At 44.3% G+C, this 13,480-nt stretch overlaps 1 long non-coding RNA gene across 1 annotated transcript in view; it reads left to right on the forward strand.

Moving 5' to 3' along the window:
* The first annotated feature begins 980 nt into the window (after positions 1-980).
* The window catches only part of LOC150061226 (uncharacterized), a 17,264-nt gene continuing 4,764 nt past the window's right edge, over positions 981-13,480 (forward strand). Inside the window, exons 1-2 of the long non-coding RNA XR_016535898.1 lie at positions 981-1,172; positions 1,887-2,026. This is a non-coding gene — a long non-coding RNA (uncharacterized LOC150061226). The remainder of the gene's footprint in view (positions 1,173-1,886; positions 2,027-13,480) is intronic.

Genomic DNA, 13,480 nt, shown 5'->3' on the forward strand with positions numbered 1-13,480 from the left:
AATAATAGTGAGGAAAATAATAAAGCTTCCACAGTTTGGTTAAGTCCCACCAAAGTGAATCAACATGTGTGAGAACGTTCTTGAGAGTTTGGTGTCATTTCATTTATGGGAAACAGAAGAGTTCCGGTGGCAATACAATTATTCTCTCCCTGGGTAAACCTTGTATCACTCAGACATCATCTCTTCCAGGAGACATCTCTTTACCCAGGAGACACACGCAGTCTGTCCGAAGTCTAGAAGAAAGGGGGAACAGCCCGAGGGAGAGGCCTCCTTGTGCTTGCTGTGTGTGCACACCCAAGCAGGCCTTTCCTCCAGGAGGACTGGGGCGGCCCTCCCTCCCTCCACGGGGTGGAACCCCGAGGTGGGGTGGGGGGAGGGGACTCGTGGGGGCCAGGAGAGCTGTCATAAGTTTTCCCTTGCCACACAATGCTGAGGCTTCTCTCTCTCTGTTTTGAAGAAGTGCGTTCATGACTGATCGCTCAACACCTCGCTGGTTCTGACTGCAGAAAACACACCTTATAAATATATGATAACCATCCTGTAATAGAGAGTGTGACAATTTACTTCACAGTGCGTTTCGGGCTGCTAATTGATCGTTTCAGTCCAGGGACGATTTGGAATAAATTATAGCCATCAAAAGGATATCACAGCTCATTTTGTTGGAAAAGGTTTTCGCGTCGCTTCCAGTTCCATCTCCGAGAAGGAGGATTTGCACCCCGCGGGCGGGGAAGGAGGAAGGGAGAAGAGGTCAGGGGGCGTGGCCTAGCGCTGGTGGGCGGGGAGGGCGGGGCCACTGCGTTGAGGGGCGTGGCTTTTCCTAAGAGGCGGGCTGGGCCGAGGCCCGCGCGCTGGGCGTGGTTGAGCGGACCCCGTAGTGGGAGGGGCGGGGCCTGGGGAGGGGAGGGGCGGGGCCTGGGGCGGGGTGGGGCTGGACCGGGCACCCGGCGTCTGCGCGTGGCGGCTGCGGGGCGCCTGTTGGACGGTGGAGGGCTCTGGGCCTCCCTCCGTCTTTTCTGCCCTCGCTCCCAGCTTCCCTTCCTCCGTCTCTCCGCCCCTCCCTGCCGAGGCGGCAGCGGTGCGGGCCCTGCGGACTGGGGCTCTGCTCCTCGTAGCGTCCCGCGCCCTTCCTGGTCGGCGCGGGCGCCCCGCGGCCGGCCGCACGGCCCTCTGAGGTGAGTGTCCCGGCGGGCGGCCCCCGGCTCCCCCTGTGCGGGGCCGCCGCGGTCCCGGGAGCGGAAAGGGCGGGCGCGGAGCCTGGTGCGCCGGGGGCCGCGCACGGGCCTGCTTCCCACGCCGCCTCCGGTGTGGGCCGGGCCGGGGGGAGGCTGGGCCGGAGCCGGGGCTGGGCAGGCCGGCGGGCTGGGGTTCGGGCGGCGGGGGCGCGGGGCCTGGCGCTCCCAGCCTGGCCCTTCGCTGAGGCCACGCCTGGGTGTCCGGGTTCCGCCCTTCCCCTCAGCCCCAGGGCCCGTTCTGGATCTGTCCCCCCACCCGCCCTCCAGCCCAAGGGCCTTGCCCTCTGACCCTTTGTCCTCAGTGGGCCAGTTCCCAGCAAGCAAGCGTGCCTCCCTGGTATGATCTTGCAGAAGAACCCACCTCCGACCCGACCCCACGCCGAGCCCAGCTTATCCCTGCATGGGATTTGATTGGGGAGAGAATACCGTTTTTCTCCTGTGGCTTCTTCTGTCTGTCCCCAGCCCAGCCCACGAGACACCCCAGGCCATGTTCATTCTCCTCCACTAAAGTCCAGCATGGGATAGAGAGGGCCTTGTCCCTCCAGTTCTGACCACTGTCTACCCCAACGGCTCACAGCCTGCCTGCCCAGCACGGAGTGAGTGCTTGTGATTCTTTTTAGTCTTCTGTCACTCTAATCCATTGTGTCAATCTAGGGCAGGGATGTTTCCACGCGGGAGATTTTGACAGCAACCGTCACACCAAGCTATTATGAAGTGCGAAGTGAGTTCTGGAAGGACAGATCAGATATAAAGCTGTTCTTCTCCACACAGTATCTTAGAGGGAATCGACACCAGTAAGAGGCATTTTAATTCACACACTAAACATGCTTTGCTTTGTATTTGGTTGACATCTCTCAAAATGCTAAAGGGAGGTAGTAACATTTATCATTTTGTAAGTATTTATCGTTGGACTCATCAAAGCCTCCATAGGAAGCAAGAGGGTCTTCAATTCCTATTCTACCATTACACAGGGAGGGACTGGGATGTCCTGTGGACCTCCTCAAGCCGTCCATTGTAACTTGCAGAGAAAGTTCTGTTTCTAAGATCAAACTTTCTAAAGCTGAAACTATTGGAAAAGTTAAATGTAAAGTCAAACCCAAACATAAGCAAATGGACCAGATTCTGTAGGAGGCTAACTGTGGAAGTTAGTTTTACAATGGACTTTCTCTGTATATTGACCCCAAGATACATTTTTCTTTACCTCTGTGTCTACCAACTAAAAATGTATATTTGATCCTAATGATGAGAAACTCAAGGAATATTATTAGGGAAGAGGTAAAAACTGTGGTCTTTTATGTATTGACTACCTACATATAATACAGGGGACTCAAAGTAGGAATCAGAAGGTTTCCTCTAGCTTGTCCCTAATTTATAGTGCCAGGATTTTTGTTTTTGTCTCGAAAACTTTTTAGACAAAATTTAAAGACTTAACAAGTTTGGAGGAAGTCTATGTTGTATTTTTCATTTATTTTATTATGTAGTTTTCCTTAAAAAGTCATGTTCCTTGGCTAGGAGTGTGGCCTAGTGATAGAATGCTTTCCTAGCCCTGGGTTCAATTCTTTGGTACTGCATATATAGGAAAAAGCCAGAAATGGTGCTGTGGCTCAAGTGGTAGAGGGCTAGCCTTGAGAAAAACCCAAGCTCAGTGCCCAGGCCCTGAGTTCAAGCCCCAGGACTGGCAAAAATCAAACAAAAAGGTCCTGGTCCTTATATGGCATTCTGGACTGACTGTATATATGCTATATTTTAAATTAAAAGTCAAGGATACATATATTTTTAAAAGTCAGTCTGGCCTTGCACCAGTGGCTGATGCCTGTAATCATAGCTACTCGGAAGGCTAAGATCGGATATTGTGATTCAAAGCCAGCCAGAGCAGGAAAGTTCATAAGACTCTTATCCCCAGTTAATCACATAAAAAGCCAGAAGTGGCACTGTAGCTCAAGTGGTAGTGTGCTATCCTTGAGCAACACGAGCCCAGGAATAGCGCCCAAGCCCAGAGCTCAGGCTAAGGGACAGCATAAAAAAAACTGGTGAACTAGAATTTTCTGCAATCAAATCAAGCAAGCAAAATACATCCCAAGTAATCATGCTCAAGTTAATTGGTTTAATAGAAATAAAAATACTCTGTATATTTACCCCTTTTATTTATTATATTACATCAGTGCCTTGATCCTTGACTCTCAAAACATATGGAGTCTGCAAAATGCACTTAATATATAATTTTATTAAGCACTATAGGGAAGCCAAGATATTAGGAATAATAGTAGCCCAACTCTAATATTGTTTTGTAGGGCTAAAATTCTATAACCAACATATAACAGTATGTGTCCGTTTAAGCTATACCAGAACCTATATATACATTTTAGTGTATACTCACCCAACTAGTCATTTTGGAAGGCTGTCACATATTAAAATCACATGTCTGTTACTCAAACCTCATTTGTAGCTCTTGACTGAACACTTTTCAGCATCCACCAGCACATTTGTTTAAAATCCAATTTGGAAGGGAACAAGTCTTCTTTTAGGGTGTTTCAGTGTCCTTAAGTAGAAGATCAGTGCTCAAGTCAGAGAACAGAGGCATTTGAAGTCAAACCAGGTTGAAAGAATATTGGATGGGTTTTTTGAGTGCCATTTACACTAGTTCTGAGGTCAGTATATCAACATAGTAGGTTCATAATTTGAACAAGGGCAACACTATTGGAATAAGAGCAGCTGCCACAGTACAACATTGAGAGTGCTTATTTGACAGTATCATTTCTCTTCAATTGGCACTGAGTTACGAAGTTAATAGTCACATACATATGTGTATGGTACTGTCTTGGCACTATGGACACATTATTTTAGAAAGAAGTGCTGTCATGAGTTTTGCCGGCTGATTCTGGATTTTATGAGAATGTACAATTCTGGTATGATTCTAAAAGCTATTGAGTCCTAAAGTATGCAAAATAATCAAGATATCACAGCTAAATGATTGCTGTACGTAATTCATCAAATTGGTGAATTACATTTACCAGTTCAAGGAACTATGTTCCTTGAAATTTAAGAGTCATACTCATCTATAGGTTTAACCTGTATTTAATCTAGTGAGCAAAGCTTTCTACCATTACAAAGAAATTCTAACATCTCTTGAGTATAAGTGAAGTCTAGCTGAGAGCTAAAACATTTGTAATTTTTAGTAGTTGATTGTGAACTTAGACACCAAAGTACATATGTAATGGAATCACTTTGTACTACTGTTATGTTTATAATACACTATCTACTATACAAACACAGAATTACGAACATTTCATTCATGGGACTTGAAGTCAAGGTCTAGACACTGTCCCTAAGCTTTTTTGCTCAAGGCTAGTTCTCTGCCATTTTGAGCAACATCTCCATTTCGGGTTTCTAGTGGTTAGAGATAAGAATCTCATAGACTTCTTCCCCAGGCTGGCTTCAAACTATGATCCTCAGATCTTAGCCTCATAGTAACTAGGATTACAGGCATGAGCCACCAATACCCAGCTAGAATCATGAAATGCTAACCTAGTGAATTTCTTACTATGCTCTTCAAAAGCCAAAACATGAGAAAGGGTGTAGAAAAATGCAAAGAAAAAAGAGTCCGGAAGGAGAAAGTCTATGAAATTTTTGAATCATAATTACTTGAAATCATTTGAGAGAAGGATTTATCATGGTTATCTAAAAACCACCAGAAAGCCATTTAAAATTTGGGAAAATAATTCGGCTCCCAATTGAAGACTGAGGAGAACAAGATAAGCAGATAGAATACAATCAGTTGAGTAGGCATTTTTCTAAGAGTTGAGGTCTAATACTTTATTTATTTATTTATTTATTTATTTATTTATTTATTTATTTATTTATTTATTTTCTTGCCACTCCTGGGCTTGAGCTCAGGGCCTGAGCACTGTCCTTGGACTTTCTCAAGGCTAGAGCCATATCACTTGAGCCTCAGCACCACTTCCGGCTTTTTTCTATGTATGTGGTACTGAGGAATTGAACCCGGGTCTTCATGCATGCTAGGCAAGCACTTTAACCACTAGGCCAAACTCCCGGCCCCTACTTTATTATCTAGAGGGCTGTGAGGTTGTTGGTAATCTACACCATGTTGAACAGGAGAGATAAAGGCTTTTGAACAAAGATGAGAAACTTTTTGTGATTAAACTGACTTTACAAATGATGGGACTTTTACATAGGGAACATCAGCCAGAAGACAAGAGATTGGGGCAGCAGTCCCCCAACAAGTTCTCCTCTCTTATCCTAGATTCAGTGGGCCATGAAGATTGACTACATAGTTGAGACAAAAATAATGTCCTTATAAGTCACTTATAAGGCCTGGAAATTGGATGACTTCGATTACTGCCTAGAAATTAGAACAAATGGGCCAAATGAACGCTGGATATGAGGGGTCCATTCTACCTGACTAATAGGTCTGCAAATAAGGAGGCCAGATTCAGTTATAGATCTTTTCCATGGGAAGCCCTTGTTCTGTGTGTCTATTAGGTAGACAAAACAGCTCCTCTCAGGAGTGTTAGGGAAGAGCAAGTGCCCAGAAAACCCTTCATAAACAGTGACCCTTGGGGGAAACAATTGCGAGTGCTGTCGAAATACCCTGACCAAGAATATTCTAAAATTTGAGTTTAAATATGAACTCTTCATAGCTTCAGGAGAGGCAAGGGAATTTAGTGTGGTTTGTGTGGTTATAAGTCTGATGGGTACTGCTGGAAGCCCAGCTCTTTCATGTAGGGAGGTTCTTGACCTTAGGTTTATGAAATTCCCATGTGGATCCTGAATCTAGAACAAGTGGGCGCTTGTCCTTAATTCCAAAGCATCCAGTGGAAGAAAGTTAATGTGTCTATCAGTAATGTCCACCAATTGTAATTCACAGAGCAGTTGATCCTCCTCTGAAATGAAGTAAAGGCAAGGATTTTGTTTCCAAAGTACTGTATGTATGCCCAATTTGTGTACTGTAATACAAGTTTTATAGGTTAAGGTAATGTTTGTAGCCCTTGCATTGTCCTGCTACAAATGAAAGTAAAATGATCCTTGAGAGTCCTCAGATGCAGAAGTACTTTATTGCTTTCAAGAGGTTTTGTGTTTTCTTTTTTCATTTCCTAGAGACCTGTTGCACATAAAGAACTTTGATGGCTTCCTTAATACTATCTATCAAGCCTAGATCTGTAAGCTTGATCACTGATGGGACAAGGTTGTGTAAAATCGGTCCTGACTCTGGGCTTTGATTGTTGTATTCTAAAAAGGTCTTCCTGGCTTGAGTTTCACAATTTGGCCTAAATTGTTAGCTAGAAACACATTTCCTAACAAACAATTGTTATTCTTTCCATGGTAGCAACCCATTTCTGCTGCAGAAGCACAAGACCTTGCAGGCCATTTTAAAAAATTAATATTTGTGTCTTTCATTTTCTCCTGTTTTTCCTCTGGATACTGAAAGATGCCAAGGATATAGTAGCAAAGGAAATCCCCCCCCCCCGTCTCCTAGCAACCCCAGCACAGAATGTAGTGAGGGTCATTGGGTGTGGTTCCTAGAGAGGTGGAAAGGGAACAAACCAGCTGAAGAGGAAAAGCAGTGCCCTTTCTCTGAGGTCATAGTTAGAGGAGTTGTTCTCTAAAGGTTTATTGAGTATCTTACACACCATGACATTTCATTAATTCACACTGTGTGAGCAGGAGGCATTTGAGCTAGTGTAATGTGATGGCTAAGGAAAAGGGGCCTTGCATCAAGACAGTCTGTGTTTCAATATCTGTTCTGCTACTTCCTAGCCAGGCAGCTTGGGCCAAGTTTCTAATCTCTCTGAAACTCAGTTTCTCTCTCTCCAGAATGGCAATAACAGTATTTTGCTTGTTAGGGTTAGGTATGAGCTGAGTGTTTAGCACATAGGAATGTGATATGGGGCTTAGAGAGAGGGGGAGGAATGTAAAGAAATGAATGGTGACAAATTGTCATCTTTAAGGAGCTTAGACTCTGCTCTGGAGGGGATTGAATAAAAAAGAAAAGAAGTGATCGCATAGGGCAGCAGAGGATAGTGTCAACGAGGGATAGGGTCAGTGATGACGAAGGTTCAGCTGACCGGCCAAGAATAGGCATGAAGGTTGTGAGACAGATATGGGAGCTGTCTCTGGATTTGCAGGCCAGGTGGGATTCCCATTCGGTAGAGGTGGGACTTCTACATAAGGGGAAGAAGTGACCCAAATGGCAGGGCAGGAGTAGGCCAGAGGGGGAAATTACGCCGTTTTTTGCACCTGACAGACAAACCTCAGCATCCTAATACTTTGACTTCTGTAGCTTCAGTTCCTTCAGACTGAAAATTGGTGTAGTTGCGCTCATCCCATTAAATCGAAGGAATGATCCTTGGAAGGCCTAACATGGTGCCTGGCACTTTCAGTACAACAAAGATAATTCATTTCATGTTCTCAGGGGACAGCTGGAGAGCTGTTTGCCTAAAGAGCTGTATTGCCGCCTGTAAGCAGATCATAGAAAACAAGCTAGAAATGTCAGTTAGTGCCCAAGGGGATGGTAGAAGGCTTGAGGCCCCTTTGGTTGTTACCATCAGAATTATGGAGGCTTTGGAGTAAAGGGGGAATTTGGGGTACTTCCTCTCAAGGCATTTTGAAGACTGTGTGGAAGAAGCAAGGAACCCACTTGAGCCTGGGAGGTGATCGGGTTCTAGACTAGGATAGTACAGGGCTGTCAGACCTCGGTTCCTAAGCTGCTGACCGATTGCTGCTCAGCAGTAGGGTAAGGAGAGGAGATTTTTGTTTGTTGTTTGTAGTCTTCTAAAGCTTAATGTCAGTTGTGCAGAATAACACTAAAATACATTAATAACTTGGGAAACTTGAACTCCCTCAGCATTCAGGGACTATAAGAGCTGGGAAGTAACAATGCTAAATAAACCTCTGAGTTTCTTTCAGCTTATACAGACTTTAAGAAAATCCCTTTCTCCTTTGTGTTATTAATTCAGATTGAGAGTGTATCTTTATTGGGTACCACTTATAGCTGTATGGAATTTGAGGTTAGGATTGCCCTAAAAGAGGCCTTGAGATAAATAAAGAAGACCCTGCCAGGCAACTTAATGACCTTATTTGGCAATAGTAAAAACTAGGTGATAAAATTCTGTCCTCTCTGAGAGATGTCATTAGAAACACAAACACAAAAACTCTAGAATTCTAGAGAATTCACTTCTATTGCCTCACATCCTTTTTTTTCACCTCTTCCCTCTCTCTTCTTTCTGTCTACTGTCCATAGCAGTTTCATAATGAGAGAGTAGGTGATTTTACTTCCAAAGAAAATGACAGTGATTATATAAACACCAATTTTTTTTAAAGCAAACCAAACAGTGGGAGGTCTTAAACATGAACTAGGAAAGGATAGCCTGATCTCCCTCTGACTTTGGGATAGCCTGGAGGTGCCTGGCAGGGAGGTTGCCCTGGAAGGAGGATGCACTTCATAAGGGAGGCCCATGAGCAGTGCTTGGCAAGCTCACGGAGGAGAAGAGTGACAGAGAAACTGTGACGTCAGAAGTGAAGCACACTGGCATCGTCCTCTGAGTAAGGGCAAAGGAGTGTGCTTCATTTCTTTCCATGACCTGAGCCTATTTATTTAAATCACAGGCTGGGACAGGGAGGAAAGGAAACATGATTCTAGAAGGAGGTTTAGGACACAGACATGTGGCTCTTGTCCCTCCCCATTTCACTGTTGCCTGGAAATAGAGCCGTCCCCCCAAAGGAAGGGAGGGGGAGGTAAAAGACTCCCTATTTTTTAATGAAAGATTTATGGCTATTTATTCAATTCCTGACATCCATGCCACCATAACAAACCACCCAAAGTAGTCCTGCCAGGTAGGGACAGGGGCAGGGCAAGAGGTCTGCAGGGTACTGTGGGCATTCATTTTGTGAAGGGACTTAATCAGAGACTAGCCTCCACTCTCCCAAGAGAGACCCCCACGCAGATTCCAGCCTCTGCCTCTGAGTTTGCAGTGGGACCTCTCTCCCTCTTCTCCCTCCCTCCCTTCTCTCCCTCCCCCTTCCTCACTCCCTCCGCTCCCTCTCTTTCTCCCTCTCCCCCCTCTTTCTTTTTTATTTTTTCAATTAAATGAATTAATTACCAGGCATTTAACTTTTTGCCAGACTCTTCCATGACGCCCAGAGTTGTTGCTGAGCAGCAACGGGAAGTAATAACATTCTCAGTGAGGGGCAAATCCTGTTAATGAACAAATTAAAGTTCAAACAGTGATTCAAGTTCACAACCTCTCTGTGGCTCTTCTCTTTAATAAGAGTTATACATGTTACTTTCCTCGCTCTTTTCTCCCTTTTATTACTTTTTAAGCTTTTCATCAACACTGCCAGGGCATATTCGAGGCTCCCAACCTTTCAGCCCTGACAAGGACTACAGCAGTTATAATCCTGTCTTAATTTGGCAACTTTTGTAAAACACATAAAGGGCCCAGGGTCACCTTTGGTGACCAAGGCCCTCGGTGACCCAATAGCCTCTACCTCCTGCCAGCAGGAACTTCATGGCTGCTCCTCTGGTATTCAAACCCTCTGGCAGTCAGGCTCAGATGACTTAACTGTCCATCCTTGGGTAGAGGCAGGCAGGACCAGCCAGCCAGTGTTGGAGCCTTGGTTCTCTTAGTTATTAGCTCTGCAGTTGTCCTCTCCTCCTGGCTGGATTGCAACTGGGGACAGAGGAGGGAGGCTGGAAGGGAGGAAGGAGGGAAAGAAAGAATCCTCTCTGAACTAGCAAACCAATATGGAGCAATGAAGGTGAGGTAGGAAAGGGTCCACGCGTCCTTAGTACCAGTGGGAAGAGCCTGGGAGAAGTCTAGTGTCTAGTTCCCCAGTTGTTCTGCCCTGTGGATTGCGTGGGGGTCTTTTCTACCTCAGCAACTGGCTTCTCACCACCATCCCCCTGAGTGTGGCTAGATATAATCACCATGACAACTGCAGTCTATGAGCATACATATAATAGAGATGAAATAGACAAAAGATTAGCATGCCATGAAAAGTACAATAAGTTTCTTATTTAGCATTTAGATAACTGTCTTTCCTTCGGAGCAAGCTTCAAAGTTGAAGCCAGTTTAGACCAAGAGGATTAATTCTTTCTCCCACATGCTTCATTGAATCTCTCATTACCAAACTTTGTCTGTATTGATGTAAGATTTGATTGAAGATTAGAGCATTTAGCAAATCTTGCTTTTCTGCATGTATCAGGTCCTTTCAAGCAGGGATCGCGGTGCCCAGTGGTCAATACCCTTACTTTTATCCAGCGTCTGCTTCATTTAAACTTAATCAACTCCATCAATGAACTGGAACAGGGAAACGTCCCTGCGGTAAGAATGTTGTGCTTTTGTGGGATAATTCTTTGCTCCTTCCCAATCCGTTGGCGTTAAACCTAAAATTGCACTATGATGAACTTTTTTTTTAATCAATATGATAATGACAATTGGGCCTGAATGCTCTGGTCGGACTTAGACTAGAGGGGGATCTGGCCCCGATTACCAAAACAACTTACCATCCGGCAATAGTCTGATTTCCTTTTGTGTGGCTTTAATACCTTTTCTTTCCTGACATTGAATATTGCTCAAGCTGGAAAGTGATGCATCTTTGTAATGAAGGCTTGTATGTCACAGTCAGAAAGTGAAGCAGACCGATTGGTTGCGTGAATTATCTGACTCGCTACAGTGAGTTATTTGCACTGTTTCTCTACCTAGTCAACAAGTTCCTGAGGTATAGTAGAGATCAATCAAAACTGACAGCCTGCGTGTGAAGGCTTTACTGTGTAAATCTGGCGCACTCATCCTGGCCATGCCGGCCCTGGCATCTGTATATCATTTTTATACTGCTACCAGTAGAGCAATTTCAAAAGTATTTGCAAGGAAAATGCGTGTCCCCATCTGTTCCTGGAAGCATAAATGTGCCACCTTCAGAGGGTTTTCACTGGTAATCATATCTTTAATGATCAGCAGACTAGTGATATATACCTTTCCATAAAATGGGGTTTTCTTCACTTTATTGTGATTGGCTAGAATAAATAGCTTTTCCATATGTTAGGGAGATAAAATATAAGATTAGCAGAGGTTGTTTGTTGGATAGTAAACAAAAGAAACAATTCATTCCCAATAATCTCTGAAAAGAAGCAACTACAAAATTAAGTTGCAATAACAAAGCATCTAAGGCCCCAAGTCAAGAAACAGACCTTGTTCCTCCTTGGAAAAGGAGCCGTTTAAGAGCTGAAACTCAGAATCTGCTAGGGGACTCCCTTGGCTTATTGTGGAATCAGGGGAGGGAAAGGAGAAGGGGGGAGCAGGATGAGGTTATTTTACTTCTCTAGCAAGGTCCTACTTCCTCTGCAGCACCCGGATAAATTGGTAGGCCTTGCTGACTTTCTCTTCCTGTCTTTCAGGAAGAGCTTTGGTTGTTCATGTACTTTAAAGGTTGTCTTCCTCCACCGAGGTTTCTCTTCTGCCTCAGAAAAGGATCAATTCTAAAAACAAGGATTTGGCAGCCCCACTGAAATCTCTTAGGGAATAAACCTTTGTGATGATTCTAGTCTACTTGTACAGGTGACAGTCTGCAGGTGCAATCAGGCACTGACCACACCCCCTTAACACAGAGCCAGGAGAGCTTTTTCAGATACAACCTCTTTCGGTTTGGGGGAACCATCTTGACAAAATTTAAGAGCTTTTCTTAGGACCCTCAGACCCATAGGTTTCAAAGTAGTGACTCCCTGTGCTGGCATTTCCAATTCCATCTTGTTTCCAAGGTCTAGACAGAACCCTAGTCTGAAGGACTCCCAACTAAACGGTGCCCCAGTCCCCTGCTCTCCAGAAAAAAGTGTGCACAGCCTAGACTTGTTCGGAATTCAGCTGTTAACATAGGCCCAGTTGTTAGCTTACACTCTTTCCTGTTCCATGTTTCTATTCAGATAGAGAGGGAGAAAGCTACATCATTGTAACTCCTCTGTACATTCCCCAGAATTCTTTGCTCTCTCTCCCCAAATGCCTGCTGCTCTCACTCAACAGGAGTATGCAGCAGGAGTGTGTGTTAGTTTTAGGGTGGGGAATGCAGGTTTCAAGTAGAAAGATCCCATTAGCCTCTGAGCTCATCTTAATTTCCAGTCCTGTGGACAGTAGAAAACAGTGCATCTGATAAGAAAGGTCAGAGAAAGACCAGTTAAGCCAATGTGGAACGATTTTGCTTTAAAATTTCCCCAGAACTTTAGTAGCATCCATCATTTTATAGGCTCAGTTGCACACAGGCAGGCAGATTTGCAAATTCTGATTTACAAGTAGATTACAATTCACTTGCCCTTATACCAGAGGCAGTATAGTTTCCACAATTAAGATGAAAGGAAATCAAGTCACACTTCTTTCTACATTGTGTTGTCATATATTGCAGGTCTTCAGCGAGTTTGCTTACAAGGAAATTGTGGCATATGATGTATTTGAAACACTTTGGCACTCAATTTAGAAAAGAGTTTCCTGCTTTCTATGTATTTGACTTTGATACCCACTTAGTATTATTTTTAAAAAACTGAAGTTAAATTGATTGAGTGGTTTTGTTCTAGAAGAGGTCAATCTTCTTGACCTTTGGTCCTCCCAAGATGAGGGAAGAATTCTACCGACAGCCTTTAGAGTTGGGACTGCTCGACATATCAGTGAACAGGGCTCCCTTTGCCCTCAGAAGCCTTTGCAGGAAGTCGCTGCTTCCACCAGAGCAGAAGTCATCTGTACAGGCTGGTTGAGGCTTGGAGTCTTAAGAGTCACCAGCACCTAAGAAAGGACCTAAGCCACTTACATTGTCTGAAACTCTGCACTTGAAACGGTATGCAGCAAGACAGTCCGGTTGCTTCAGAATCACAGACCGTGTACACAAGACTGAAGTGTGGATCATTACACAAGAACTGAATATTTTTAACCAGGCACACCATGTCTAGTGTGAAAATTCTCTACAGTAGCAATGCTATCTGTGGTGGTGTTACCGCCACGGAGCCTCAACCCAGTGTTCTCAATCAAGTGTCTGGGTAAGAATGTAATTTCAATTTTGTAAAACTAGAGCACTTCTCAACTTACACAAATTTTCACCTGTACGGTCAGATGTTTGAAAATGTAATTTATAATGGTAGTAGTTTATAATACCACCTCATGATTGCAATAAGTAAATTATGTAGTAACTTTTTTTTTTTTAAGGTGACCTTGAACAAGACAGGCATGAGCAGGCTTTGAGTAAGCTTAGGA

Source organism: Megascapheus bottae, chromosome 6 (genome assembly GCF_031878675.1).
Source record: "Megascapheus bottae isolate mThoBot1 chromosome 6, mThoBot2.hap1, whole genome shotgun sequence".
Lineage (NCBI taxonomy): Eukaryota > Metazoa > Chordata > Mammalia > Rodentia > Geomyidae > Megascapheus > Megascapheus bottae.